The 15,411-nt window shown below is 36.7% G+C and overlaps 1 protein-coding gene across 6 annotated transcripts in view; it reads right to left on the bottom strand.

Moving 5' to 3' along the window:
- The window catches only part of TSC22D1 (TSC22 domain family member 1), a 91,145-nt gene that overhangs the window by 71,055 nt on the left and 4,679 nt on the right, over nt 1-15,411 (bottom strand). The gene's annotated exons all lie outside the window — the stretch shown is intronic.

The raw sequence follows: 15,411 nt of genomic DNA, 5'->3' as shown, positions 1-15,411 counted from the left end.
ACTTGGAGTATATTACACTGCGTTTCGTTTTCAATTTTGTATTTTCAGAGTAATTCCCTCCAATGCTACCTCATGTGGCAGCAAACAATATTTGAAGTAACATTTTCTGTTAACTAAATACATACTGGGGTTATCGACTTTAATAACTGCAATTAATTTTTACAAAAAAAACTTAAGTTTTGCCAAACTTTTTATATTTAAAACAAGATCAACAGGCTTCCTGCATTTCTAAATTTATTACTCTTTTTACTGTTAACTTGCAACATCATGCATTATTTCTATGTAATCCACAGTACACTTCACTTTACGACCTAATCAAACATCCTCTCCAAACACCAAGTATAACCCCTGGAAAGCCTGCAGATGCCTCCAGGCTCTGAAGCAGGGGTCTGGAACAGGTGGTATAGGTCAAACACAATACTAACACTTAACCAGAGAGAAATGGCAGACCTGGTACCTGGGCTTGGCCTTAAGCCAAGTTTTGACCCAAGTCCTTCCCACAATGGTACCCCCCGCTTTGGGGGATCATATTCAATTCTTGTCTAAGCACTCGTTTCCACACACTACATACAAACATTCCCCTCTGCTGTTGGACAGATTAAAACAAAAATACGGCACAATGAAAAGAAAGCTATTTTCAATATATTTCAAACCAGAAGTTATAAATAAAGTGGAAAAAAAAAACAAAACCAAAACCCAAACGTCTAAGTAGATTACTTGTCTCCTTTAGGGTTTAGTGACCTCTGACGTGCTTCCTGATCTGCAGGGAATCAGATACACCAGCAACTCTGAAGTCCTGGAAAACATGCTCCAGTATTTATTAGTAGTATAAAGTCAAATTTCTCCTCTATGTTAATAATTTAAAACATCTGAAAAAGGAGCACTGTGATGAGGGCATTTTTTTAAAAACTTATGCCAGATCTCAGAGCCTTGCTAACTAATTTTTAAAAAGGAATTCCTAGTGTCCTGGTTGCAAACATGACCACTAAGAGATTAATCAACCTAAAATGTCTGATTCTCTTTTTTTATGGGATTTTTTTTTTTTTTGGTCAGTTGGTCGGTTTGGGGTTTTTTACTGTGAAGACAGTTCACAGCAACTTTGGAAACAGCTTTTACCCAATACAATTGCACATGGAAGCACAGGAAGCATTTACCATCTCTTATTCCAAGTCCTTTCCACACAGCAGTAAAATTGAGAACCTGATAATATTAAATGCTTGCTTTTTGCCTATTTATTCATTAGCAACAGCTAGGAGTTATCCACAGACACTCTAAGAGGGGTTTTATGACAGGAAGCATCTTTCTTACCCTGAGGCAGGATGTAACTACCAAGAGTAGGGAAAGCAGAGGAGGCTGCTGAAGGCCACCCCTCCCTCTGCTACCAGCAGCGTCCTGCAAAAGGACAAACACACCTCAACTGCATCAGGGAACCACCAAACTTCCTGTATGTTTAGAAAGAACTGACCTCAAAGGGCCGACAACTGTAACCTGACGTGCAACTAAGAATTTGAAAAATACACAAGGAAACAAAAATCCAGCTACTGGAATTGTTTATTTTTATCTCACTGGTACAGTGATCACTTGACTCTTACAGTTGGAGCAATTCTTTGGAGCGACTTACCTACATGCACTCCTATAATCAACATTATTATTTTGTGCTGCAAATATGAATTTTTGCCATCTACTGTGTTTTCACAGGATTTTTAGCTCACTCTCAAATATTTGACTAAATAGGCATATCATTGGAAAATTTTAGAAAATTTAAACTTCAATAGAAATGAAAATTTAAATTAAATTTAAACAGAAGCTTTTGAAGCTTTGACATTTAAGGCATATTTTCTTCTTTTACAGGCCACTTGAATGTTTGCCAATGAGGCTCTAATACCAGTGCTATAGCATCCAAAATGCTATTTTGAGCCACTGCTGATCATTACATTTTTCAAGCACAAGAACAGCTTCCTGAAAAATAATAATTGTGAATAAGTGATTTTGTTCTTAATGAAACCTCAAGTATTTTGCTTCTACTTACACAGCATCTTGATTTCTGGTCTATGCTTTGACAGAGTAGGGCGGTTGTTACACTTTTCCCTACTTTATAGTGCAACAACCTCTGAATCTTTTCTTCCCCCCCTCATAGGTCTCCACAGGATCTTGGGGCAATGAGCTTCACAGACAAAAGCTTAATATTAGCCAAGGCAATTTTACCTGTGGCCTCTTGTTGCCAAATTGTTTGAGGGCACACAGGCACATACAGTCTAGATCATGATCTAAGCTAGCCATCATTTATAATTTAAAGCACAAAAAAGTGAACATTCTATCATAGCTTTAAGGCTCTTTATGAGTCAATGTCTCAGTCAGAAGTCTGATGTAAGTTTATCAGTCAGCTTTAGAGATTTACTTCTTGGTTTAGGTATTACTTGGTTGTTTCATTTTGAATTCCTTCTAATCCCTGTAGATTATCTTTTGTCATTTAAGAAAAATACACCAGAACTCAATTCTGAGATGTTGCAGGACAAGCCTCAGCAATAGCAGCTTTTTGCTTTCAAAGAACCAAGTTGAATTACCTTCTTAATTTACAAGATGGACACTCTATGCTTTATATCTGTCCACACCAAAACCAAATGGCCCTTGTGGTACATTTGGCAAGAGATTTGAACTCTCAAACATATTCATTCACCATAGTAATAGTGGGTGAGAGTGAAAAATCCTCAGAAAAGCAAAAATGACTGGGTAAGACACTCCATTTTACTTGGAGAAATATATGAGTGATGTAAGAGGAAAGGAAAGCCCTGACATCAGCTCTGCTTCCTACAGACAAATGTTTGGAGCAAGCAAACATAGTCTACAAGGACAATACAAAGGCCTTCTGGTCCAGTAAGAACGACCTTCTGAGAATGTAAAGAAGGGAAAATACAAATGGAGGTCTTCTCCCAATCTGACAAGGAATTAGCAGCACACCAACTCTAGCTAACTGCTCATACCATTCTTTTCCTTACTCCCTTTTATTGCTTCTACTCTTCAGACTCACCGACACAAGGGTGGCTTTCCTGAACCCAAGTATTTACCATTCATCAGGAGTCCTCAAGCAAAGGACAGCATATGCTGAACCAAAGTGGACAAATGGAAAAAGCACAGAAAACAAAGCTGAAGCAAAAGAACTCAAAGACATCATTCCAGGCTTAGAAACGGGATGCATTAGTTCATACAGCATAACCCAGCTCAGTAAGTGCTGCATTTTTTCAACATTATCAGGAAAGAAGCAGAACAAAGTTCTGAAGCCTGTACTTCAGCATGTGAGCAGAACATTATAATGAAGCTAAAATACAAACAGTTCAAACCAAGCAAAGAAAATACACTATGAAATCTTGAAGGGCAACTTGTACACACATAAAAAATGCTAACCTAGGAAACCTACAATTAACATCAAACAAATGCTTCTGTTGCTTATAAATCTGGATGGTCTTGGCCTCAACAGTTAAGCATCGACTAAAACAGCCACTTTCAAGGACACATCCCCACAACACTCAGTCATACCAGCCAGACACCACAAAACCCACTCCAGCTAGCCAAATGCTTCTCCACTAGCCACTTCTCCCTATGGCAGTGGGCCTCCAGCCCTGAACCATTAAGAAAATAAACTTGCACCACCTCCCAAGAAATTATACTGAAGGTAACAGACATACATACGCTACTAGATTACTTTCTTCTAGGTAAAGGTTCGAAAGGTTCTAGCAGGTAAAGTTTGGAATCAGCAGAGTGCTCCAAAAGGCAAACCTCAATCCAGGATTTCCAAGTTCTTCACCTCATGGGGCTCTTATTGAGCCTTCTCTTCAGTGTCTCCTTCTATTACTCTTATCAGTTGCTTAGTTAGGTGAATTAACTTGATCACCCTTCAAGAAAATCCATGTGCCACATCAACAGCAGCCACACTGACATTTCAGGTGTTCATTGCCATGTTTCAAACGCACCTTCCATACAGTTTTAATTTTCAGAACAGCCAGAGGCACAAAGTTCTAATTTTCATGTTTCTTATCTGTGCCATCTTCATAAAATCCACCACATCAATATTTAGAGAAAAAATTGCTTACTTCACCAGAAAAAAATGCACATCTCTTCAGACACAGTATTTCAAACCATTTCTTACCAGTTTGAGATTAAAAACAACCCTTGTTTACCACTTAAGAACGCACTCACAGAAACTAGTCACAGACACTGTAATTAAATAGGATTCAGACATGGCTGGATCTCCTTTCATGAGGAAAAAAGCCTACTTTTCCCAGCAATTATTTTTGGTACATTTTCTTGTGGTCACATTAGGAAGATGAGACTACCAAAGATAGTTATTTCTTTTAACTCTTATTTCTGAAACAAAATGCAAATCATTCCAGCAATCTCATGATTTCTGAAATGGCTGTTTCTAAATCTTGCCTCTTTATCAGAAGCAGACAACATAAATCAGTGGAGAAAAACTTGCAACAGATGAGAAAAAAAATTAAAATAAGAGTTTACCACATGCTTGAGCAATTCTGCAATGGAACAAACGATTTTAATAACATAATTTTAAATGCATACCTTGGGTTAGAGTATATAATTTAGGATATAAAATGGTACAGAAAATATGTTTCACTTCATACGATTTTTCATATTATAATCCATTTTTTTAAGAATGGTACCCAAGAAAATTGTTTTTAGTAGAAAACACATTGTTTAAGAACTTCTAGCATATAATTAACAGAAAATCTACATATACATATTACAATCTGCTACAGACAACCAAAACTTATACTTGATTAATTGTGAGCACAGACCTCAAGCTGTGCACAGCTACATGGCAATATCATTTGATGAATACAGTAAATGTGATGCTGTAGAGCTTGTGATCACAGTAACAAAAAACATGAGGTTTGTCTGCATTCAAACGGGTACAGACCTAATCCAGAGCAACCTGACAGCAACTTTGAGAAAGGATTTTTAAAGAGGACCTGTAATTTCATGAAATCATAGGATTTTAAAGCCAAACTAGAAGGATGGATGTCTGGAATTTAGGTAACTGCATGGGTCTTCTATTGATCTGACTTATCTTCTGGGTAACATATTGCATAAAAGTCATCATTTAACAAAAAGATATCCCAGGGTTTGGGTGCATTTTTGTTCTAAAACATTAAGAATGGTTTAGTCTATCATGTTCAGAGATTGGAATAAGATGAAACATTTTAAAAATAAAACTTTTTTAAAAAAAACTACCCTGAACAGGTTTCCTTACACAACTCCCCAGATAAAAAGTATTAAGAGGGAAGATTATATGGCTTGCTTAAATACTTAAAATAGCTAAATATCAAGACAAGCCTCTATTTGAAAATGCATATGAACACATCATACAATTCAATGTTCTTTACAAGATTCTTCAGTGAACTTTTTCAGAGGAAATATTTTTATTCAACAACTTCATAGAAATAAAAAAAACCAAAAAGCTTTTCTAAATATTTTAAGAATCGGGACAGTAAACATACATAATAAAGATTCTGCATTGGATTCTGATGGTCAGACAAATACAGAGCCTGAAGAAAACTGCATCTGTCTGCTATAACATGGTAGTATTTCTCTTTCCCCTTTCACAGATGACAGTGCTCTAGAAGCTGAAGGTATCTTGATGCAAATCATTACCTTCCATTTACATGTTAAATTCCAGTGAAATAACAGGACTGCTCAGTTTCCTCTCCACCTCCAGCACTACAGATCTCCACTCCCCAAGGGCAGTGAGCAAGACCTCCTGAAGAGGCTGACCTGGGCCTTCCTGGCGAAATAGCAGCTCCAACAATTTTCACTGCAGTGCTCTCCAGGATATGATGCACTTCATTATTAACAGGGTACAACTCCACAAGAACACAGAAATTACTAATCCTGCTTTGCTGCTCTGTTTATCCCTAAACCACTAAAAACATTTAGGATTTTGCCTGCTTTAAAGCATCACTGTCTTAAAATCACTTCCGAAGCTGTATGGACATCGGACACCAAGCCCTTCAACATTATCTTCTCTGCTCTTTGTTATAAAGCAGCCAGCAAAACAGAGCACCAATTCACAACAAGGCCTTTCAGCTACTATCCCATAAATAGGAAGAGGCTGTATTGCCAACAACTGCATATACTTGACTGACACACTGCATGCCTGACAGTATTTCAAAAATTAAAACCCCTTTCCCCACCAGAAAGAAAGAACAAAACCAGCATCGTGAACATTTCTTTCACACCTTCTACCCTCCCTCCTCTCTCTCCAATCAAATACAGGCTCAGAAACTCCTCTTTTTCCACAGGCAATTACAGAACTGGAAGGAGTCTCATACACTTGGAAAGAAAAAAAATAACATGGAGGCACATCCTACACCAATCCCTGAACATTTATGAGCAATTCGACATTTCACCCAATTTGGAATATTAGGCCTACTAAAGAAACACTTGGCAGTGCAATATGTTGATCCATTCTTAACATAATAACCTCATTCAGCAGATTAAAGAGGTACATTTATACCTTGAATTCATTTGGGTGCTACAGTAAATTATTTAACAAGTACTTAAAGTACGTAGTCATTAACTCATGGTTCCTTTTATTTTATTTTCACTTGGTCTTATTTTGTGAGACTCCAAGAAATGAGACTGTAAAAGCAGAAACTGCTCATTCTTTCACCAGTAGGTGTGTTTCATGTTGTTTTATTTTAAAAAAAAGCTTTCTATATTCTCATCTGTGTACATACAGATAAGGAACATGAAGCATTTCAAATTAAAGGACTTCAAAAACAAATTAATCAAGATGTTCAGGAGATATTTCAAGTTAAGGCCAGGTCAAGGTTCTTCACCAAACAGCTCATAACATAAACAAGCCATAATGCTAAATATAAGCATTATATTATGCATTATAAACTATAAACATTAATTATTACTATAAAATCCTTCCTTGACAGATTTGAGGTATGCTTTTAGTCTGAGAATCCTCTACTGAGTGTGACATCAAGGAAGAATGACAATTAATACCATGCACATGTTGAGACACACACAGTAATTACAAAAAATCCTAAGTTGTTGTTCTTTCTATATGGCAGGCATTACAGCACAAACCCTCACGAAATCCTAAAGGGAAAGAAAAGCATTCCACTTCTGTCAGGCTCAATCTGGAAGTACAAATTAAAATGCTGTTTATAGTCCACAGACAGACTTCCTCAGAAAAATATGGAATCTTTCATATGGTACAAAAACACATTATGATATTTCAACATATACATCCAGTAAAATTATGAAGCTTAAAATAATTTTCCAGGAAATCTACAGAAGCCTTTTTTTTCCCTTTGCTTATCCCAGCTCAGTGGCAATATATGCCAAACAAGTCACTCATTATTCAGATTCTGTCTGAGAAAATTTTGCTTGCTTTTCTTTAAAAAGAAAAGTATTTCAAAATTGCAGTCACAACAGACATCAAAGCAATCATACATGAATTACTAGGTTAATTTTTAATCGCAATCTTCCTTTACAGCTATAAGAGCACTAAATACATAAAAACATGAAATTAGTATAGTTACATTCTGACTTTTTGATTTCTACAGTTTCTTATATATAAGTTGACTGCCAGCCATCATGTCTGTCATCTATCATGACTGTGATGGAATTGGGCAAAATGAAGGTCAGAGGAAGCTTAAGAGGCATTTAAGTTTTCTCTCATCTTGACAGGGATTTCATCTCCCTACATCGCACAGACTTCAAAGTCACTGGAGAAACATTAAGAGCTATCTCTATAGCTTGTATTTGTTTACAAGGATTTAAAGGAAAATACCATTTATAAACCAGCATAAGCAACACTAGAAGGATATCAAATTCAAAACTTAGCAATTTATGCAACTAAAAGGACTACTGACTAGATATACAAGCACCAAATACAATTAACACTCAGTTATCAATAACTGCGACCCACAAGACAATGGATTACAAATAAAAGACTGACAACATCTAGAAAAAGATGGTGTAACTTACATTTGACCCACACCTTGTGATCTTACAGGGGGGACGAACCAAGTGTAACACTGAGGATAAAGGATCAACCATACAGTAATAGCACTGCATGCTGAAATTATGTTACCTATGTAACTCATCATTAAGAGCTACAGTGCAGTACCACAGGAAAAAGGAACCCTGTTATTAAATGCATTAAGATGCTAAGACTATTGTTGAATGTGTGTCCACATTTTCAGCAGTTTTCAGTACTATCCCCAGCACTTAGCACAGTACTTTGACACTGTTGCTTAAACAACTGCTGGAAAAGTTCAAAACTCAGTAACACACCAAGAAATCAGAGTCCTGAAAACTTCCTGCTGATATCCATGCTAATTAAAACAACCAAACACACACAAGCAGAAACAAAATAAGACCAAAAAAAGGAAAGATGAGACACACAAACAAGAAGGCTGGAAAAATACCTAAACCACACAGAAGCTCAAACAATATGCGTGGCCGAATCATTTAACAAACTCGAGCAGAAGGTAAAACACTCCACAACCAATTTCCAGCTGCAATCAAATCTATACCTGACTAAAAGTGCCACCTGTAGTTTTTAACAGACTGTGGTCCCGTTCACCTAGTAATAAGTTCATCTCCAAGTCCAAACTTAGACAAGATCCTCTGTTGCCTTTTATAGCAATTTTTAAAATGGTACTTCTCAGCTACCGTTCTAAAGAATGGATTACTCTAAACTATGTAAACAGATGAACAAGATGTCCCTTAAATGTGATTAAAACAACTACAAAGCCATTTTCTGAGAATCTTCTTGAGAAAAAAAAAAGCATCAATGGTAGGTGCATTTGTTGCTTTTTGAGGACTACAGTAAGCTCCAAAACTGTGTTAAATTTCCAAGCCACAGTGATAAACAAAACCCTCCAACTACTTTACTTCTTACTCTGTTCTAGTGTATCTTCAAAATTCTATGCCCATTTCACTCTGTACAACACCTACAAGCCCCAGCAAGGAGGGCTAATTACAAAGAGCAGTTTGCTTCAGTAGCCATTCTCTGTCGAACAAAGAAAAGTTACTTTTACTGTTCTGAACCATCACTAACCCCTGCACTGCAAGAAGAAACAGAAATTCGGACAAGAACTTCAAGCCTGAATGCCTACGATTCTTAAATTTACATCATCATGTAAAAAAGCATCTAACAAAACCCAGTGGAGAAGAGTAGAAAAAAACCTCAGGACTCATTTCTGGTACACAATAATGCCAAAATAATTTATAGGAAACATAATTAAAGTAATTGTTTGCTCAAAGAAAACAGTGAAAAAGCTCACTGTGAATTTTCTGTTTTACCAAAAGACATTAAAGATCTTACTTTTCGAAGTATAAAAAAATTTGTAGAATTGAGCAAGTTCCCATTATTAAAGCACAATAATGTGTTGGAACATGGGTATCATTCTTCATCTCTGCACAGCACCAAAATCAGAAGTCCTCCCTCAGTAGGTACCAGCAAGCCACTTAGTCCATCCATAAGGTAACCAACAATGACAGAACACCTGAACTGCCACAGGCTCTACCACCAGCATGTATGGCATCTTTACAATCCCTGCCAGCCAAACATTTATAACCTCTAAATATCTCTCTCAGCAAAGTCGATTCAGCTTCAGTGGAAGATGGAAATTTCTGCATATAACTGCAACCACAAACCAAATCCTGCTTCCAACACTGACAATGCACAATAGGTGTTTGGAGGCTTGCACAAAATGAGCTGATAAGGATTTCTACACCACTGACTGTAGCACAATTACTATCTTTGTTAGCAAATTCCAAAGGCAGACAAAGAGTTAAAGTGTTCCCAGACATTAAAGCCAGAAGGATGATCAGGTGCTCCAATTTGATACCATAATTATGCTGCACATCCATCATGCAATTCCTAAGTCTGAATGCTTTAGAACAGGCTAAAATAAATAAAGTGCTGTATCTCCAGTCACTCAGGAACTCTTTCCATTTTAGCTTTAGGCTATGGTTTCCTGTACAACCATGCTGAGAATAAACTAGCTTCTTATTTACAGTGATCATTACCATGAAATAATTTACTGAATAATCTCACCCTTAGTCCATCTTAATAGCACTGCATTTGATGGCATAAATGCAGTGAAGGAAAGGTATAGGCCCACCTTAAGAAGTTTTCAGTTGTTTATTAAGGCATAATATGTATTACACACAGTACATTTTAGTCTCATAAATTAATCAAAAGAATAGAAAAAGAATCAGTGCATTAAATCGAAGAGAACAAAGACACATTATTCTTTTCTAGTCATTTTTATGTTTCACCTACATCACACGGCAAAGCCAGATCACAAATTATTCCCAGAAAGGTCATACCAAGAATACAGTTGCTATAACTGCACTGATATTCAGGCGTGTGCAGTTTTTTGTTTAAATGACCACACTAGCAATACTACTGTTTACAATCTGATGTACTTCCTAAGCTGTTAAGAGACAGCTCTGAAAAGGCTTATTTTACTTTATTACCATCTGTAAGATAAATAGGTTACAGGGGGTCTTTTTGTAGCAAAGGTGTGCTAACCATTTTTATTTATGCCTAAGCAAGATACATTAACATACTGGGGGTTGCTAGGTTGGGCTGGGGTTGTTTGTTTGTTTAGGGATTTTTTGGAGGGGATGGCAGTGTTTGTTTTTTAATTATTTCCCCTCCCACTCTGCTAACTTCACTAGCTTACCACTGACTGACACAGTCATTACTCTGTTCCTCATTATCTAGATCACAGTAACTTGTAAAGGCTGAAACGCTTCACTACCAATCCATTTATCAGTGGGTTTAATTCTAATTTTCAGATTAGCCTGTAAAGAATGCAAATCCTGAGACAGTAACACAGATTGTTTTTCGACAGTAAATACTTTAAAATCTTGCTTGCTCATTTTCACATACACATGCATAGATGGTTTCATATTCATGCACTGCTCCAGTGAGCAACCAAAACTGCAGTGCTAAGGAATGGTTTCTGGAAATCAGCTGAAAAGATTAATTTCTCAGCATCTGCCTTAAGTGCTAAATTACTGCTTTTATAGCCCCTTGGTATCTGTTGGTTCTTCCTGTCTTGAAAGACAATGCAATACCAAGCACTGTAGCAACCCTTACTTCAAAGTGTATCATGGCATGCGAAAAATGCACCTCTAAAAGACACCAGGAAAAGCTCCATCAAAAAAGACATTGCCACCTACAGCTGGTCAGCAGACATGCAAGGTGCAGACCCTAAATTCTTCGTTGTTCTTTATTTAGAGCAGAACTAACCAAGTCAATTCCATCGACAAAAAAAAAAAAGATATTTTACTTTATCAGACAAAGTGAGAAACTGGACTTGTCAGCACAACCCAACAGCAAGTACATTTTCTTCAGCAAAGTTCTCTCCTTTTACTCACTTGGCTTGCCATTAGCAAGGTAAATAATTTTTTCCAAGTTCCACAGAAAGCTCAACTGTAGACATGAACAGATTTTTTAACCAGTTCATCTCCTAGAATTCAAATCACACGGTTTTCAAAATGGTGGTAAGACTGTGAAGCAAGTTTAAAATCCACAAGACAGAAAATAACACCAGTGCCCCCAAGATGCAACCAAAAAAAAATCACTATAAATCTATGCTAATCCACCAGAAATCTTTTGTTGTAAAGTATTTTTTCCCTTTCTCACCAAATATAGAGCAGCAAAACTTCCAGCAAGCAAACAAGCCCATATGAACTCTAAAACCACTTACAAAATCAAAGTATGCAAAATAGTTACTGCACCAAAAATATCATTGAAACTTCCAGTTCTACCTTACTTACTTCATTCACTACTGCTTACAAAAATCTTCAAAAAATATTGAATTACATCTGTAAAAATCTCACTTGTACCTGGTCAACCTTTCCACTACACAGCTGCATACATGATGAACATTAACTCAGCTTCCTGACTGTACTTCACTTTACAATCTAGTACTAGTTACTACTGCTAGAGATTTCTCAAAGCCTGCTCACAAGTCTTTTGATTCTCATGATCAGCTTTTATCTTCCTGCCCCTCTATAAACTTAGCAACAAGCCAAAACACATATCCGACACAAAAGACATTTGTAAAGGGACCTTTTAGTAAAAATTTCTCTTAAAAATAATGAGATTGTCAGATAATAGAAAATATTTTAAATCTCTATACTGTTTTTGTGTTTACCATCATCTTTTTCTCCTTTCTCTTCAGCTTTGTTGGCTAACATGCACAAACAGGTGAACACAACTTGCACCAGCCTAAAGAATGTGAACAATTCTACAGGAAATGTTTCCAAGGACAAGGAGGCAGTTATTAGTTCTCTTATCCTTCATTCACAAAATCTGCTTTTGAGTAACGGCAAACAACACTTCAGATTAAGTTATTTTTAAATTCACTTATGGCAGCCTTTATAAATGCTGTAAAATACGTTAACTTTTAAAGTCCTCACTTTACAGTGAAGTTTTTAAGTCTTCACTTAAAAATAATTTAAGTCCATATAAAATCTTACTGCAAGCACGTACAGCAAAGCATTGTCTATGAAGATGTAAAACTGATTTTGCCACACTAAGTATAAATACACAAAAAGATTCACTGTGATATAAACATGCTTTCTTCCATGCTTAAATATCAAACACATGAAAACAAAAGCAATCCTGCCCTACAGTTCTAAAGATGAAATACTAAACTCAAAAGACCAGGTATAAAATTAGCAAGATTTAATAACCATAGTGAATAAATCAAGGTAAACCAAGAAACTACGTAAGAACGATGCACTGAGTCCATACCATGACTCAAGCTAAGGAGAAGGAAAAAAAAGTATTTAACAATCAAAAAACTGGCCTGCATTTTTGTAGACCAAAAAATTAAGAGATGATGAATCTACCAAAACACAAATATCTATGGCACACCCAACACGCTTAAGAAAGACTAGTCAGAACAACTATGGGTGTTTGGTGATTTTGCTGGGGTTTTGGGGTTTTTGTTCAGCAGTTTGATTGTTATTTTTTTTTAATACAGAAAGTACAGTGAGTATTATTTGTATCCTCTCTTTAGTTATTAACATTTGCAAATTAGTTTTCCATATGGCACTCTGCCAAGCAGCTCATCTTCAATATGTAATCTTCACTATGACTTGAAATAAAAGTCATTCATACTGGAGAAATAAAGGTTCTCAAAGCAGATACACTCCACACTGTCTATATTTAAAAGGCCATGCCCTGATAACAGGCATAGAAAGAGCTGCAAATGGTGTTCTAAAAACTGAACAGACTTAAAAGATACTGGCACGGCCTTAAACGCAGTTATATACAGGTTTAAGGAAAGCTGGGAGTTAATCTATACCAGGTATTACATGGGTCAGATGTTTTTTTCAAAGGCACGCTAAATGGAATTTTACAGCTTCTTCACTGGCCCAATTATGTCATCACTCACTTCTTTTCTCCTACCTTTTCCTTTGCCAGGTTTAGAATCACTTGGGATGTATTGATAGAAATCTTCAGTGATATATGCATGTGCAGATAAGACCAAGAGAAATGGGGATTTCAAACACTCATATTTACAATACACCTGCTTCTGAAATGCTTACGGTCCTTTTACAATACACCACCCCTTACCTCCTGTAAAAGTGGGGACAATCTAACAAGCCAGCAAAAAAAACTAACTAGAGAGATGCCAAGGCCAGAAAAGTGAGGAGCCAAGAGAATAACAACGTATCTTGCACTGCCTTTAGCAAGTAACAAACTCTAAGCTCCAGCCCAAAATTCCAGTGAAGACCATGATAGAAGTACCATGCCCTGAGATCCCCAGGAAGCGGAAACAGAAGCAATCTCACTAGGTTTTTAATGTCACATACAAATATACAGGGAGACAGACACGTGTTGCTGTAAATTGTCTGACTGTACACAAAAGTGATGGCCACTACTGCCATACAAAGAAAACAAAAAAACATTATTTTTGGTCTCCATTTAATGGAGTCACATCCTGCTTTGTGTAAAGAATATAAATGGTTTTCCAACTGCAGCTGAACAAAAGTGTAGTCTACCTGGAGATGACAGACTGAACAAAGACGCAACGTGCATGGGAGAAGAAAGGATATGATCTTTGGCTAGCCAAATAACAGAGGAAGAAGGTATTTCTGGCTATTGTTACCCTGAGGGATTTAAACTTTCTGGAAAAACTACCAATCATGTCAAACTGTTAACATATGCTCTTGAAATCAGGGTACAGACATATTCGAGACATCATTTTCCAAAACACTGAGTATCAAAAAGCTTATGATTCTTCCACTTGGCTAAGATCCCCAGAAGGCCTAGGGGGATTTTTTGGTTGATAAAAGAAAACAAAACCAAAAAACAACAACCACACAACAACAAAAACAAATAACACCACCGAAAACAGTGGGACCCATGAAGAGAAGAATTAAGTGTCTTGGTTTACAAAATTCAAATGACAGAAAACCAAAAAACATTTCTGAAAAACTGCTAGTAGCATAATGGTGACACTGTTGAGTTTAACACTTCAGTCTGTCTTCTACCACCTTCATGTACTTATTGACTAAAAAAACATGATCAGAATGCAACAGTGTTGGAACTTGTCTTCTAGCACTCCTGAAAGACAAGCTGCTACTCATTACAGTTCTCTGGCATCTTAGAAAGATGTGATGAAAGCCACTATGGCAGTCAACACCTTATGATCAACATAATCAGAGACTGCTGATAGAGTTAGGATTTTCAATATTAAGAAAATAATCCAGCCTCTCCCAGCAACCCATTTTATTAAAAAAAAAAAATTAATAAAGTCTGGCCACTGGTATTACTCCTGATTTAAGTTATGGCACCACGAAGGTATTTAAGAAGTGCTTCACCTCCCATTGCTACAGCATTTTTCCCATCTTGTGTTCAGTACCTTATTTTGTCTCCTCAACCTAGTCACAGTTTTTCTAGTGTTTTCTGTACTGCTCCACATTCCCAAGGCAAGTTATCTATCTTAATAGTTACATAGCTTCTTAGACAGGAAATTCTCTGGAAGAAGTACCAGTCTTCCTGACCACTGGCAAACCTGTATCACAAGAGGTCCTCAACACATTGAGGACTTTTCACACATAATTAATATCAAACCATCACACTTAAAAATTGATGTTTCAATCAATTCAGCCTGCACACACAATGCTTTCAACTTCTCTGCACACACTGTCAAAGAAATGAGAATATTCACATGCACGTACTATTAAGACCAGGCAGTGGTCATTTGCTTGAAAAGGTGAAGGTGAGAGAATAGATGTAGTTGGAATTGCTGAAAATGGGGAAAAATATGCAATTTTCTTACTCTAACTGCAGAGAATTGGTGCACCAGATTCAAAGGTCGACCACCCTTTGGTAGGCCT

This window comes from Sylvia atricapilla, chromosome 2, assembly GCF_009819655.1.
Source record: "Sylvia atricapilla isolate bSylAtr1 chromosome 2, bSylAtr1.pri, whole genome shotgun sequence".
Classification (NCBI taxonomy): Eukaryota; Metazoa; Chordata; class Aves; order Passeriformes; family Sylviidae; genus Sylvia; species Sylvia atricapilla.
This window is presented reverse-complemented; position numbering and strand designations above follow the sequence as displayed.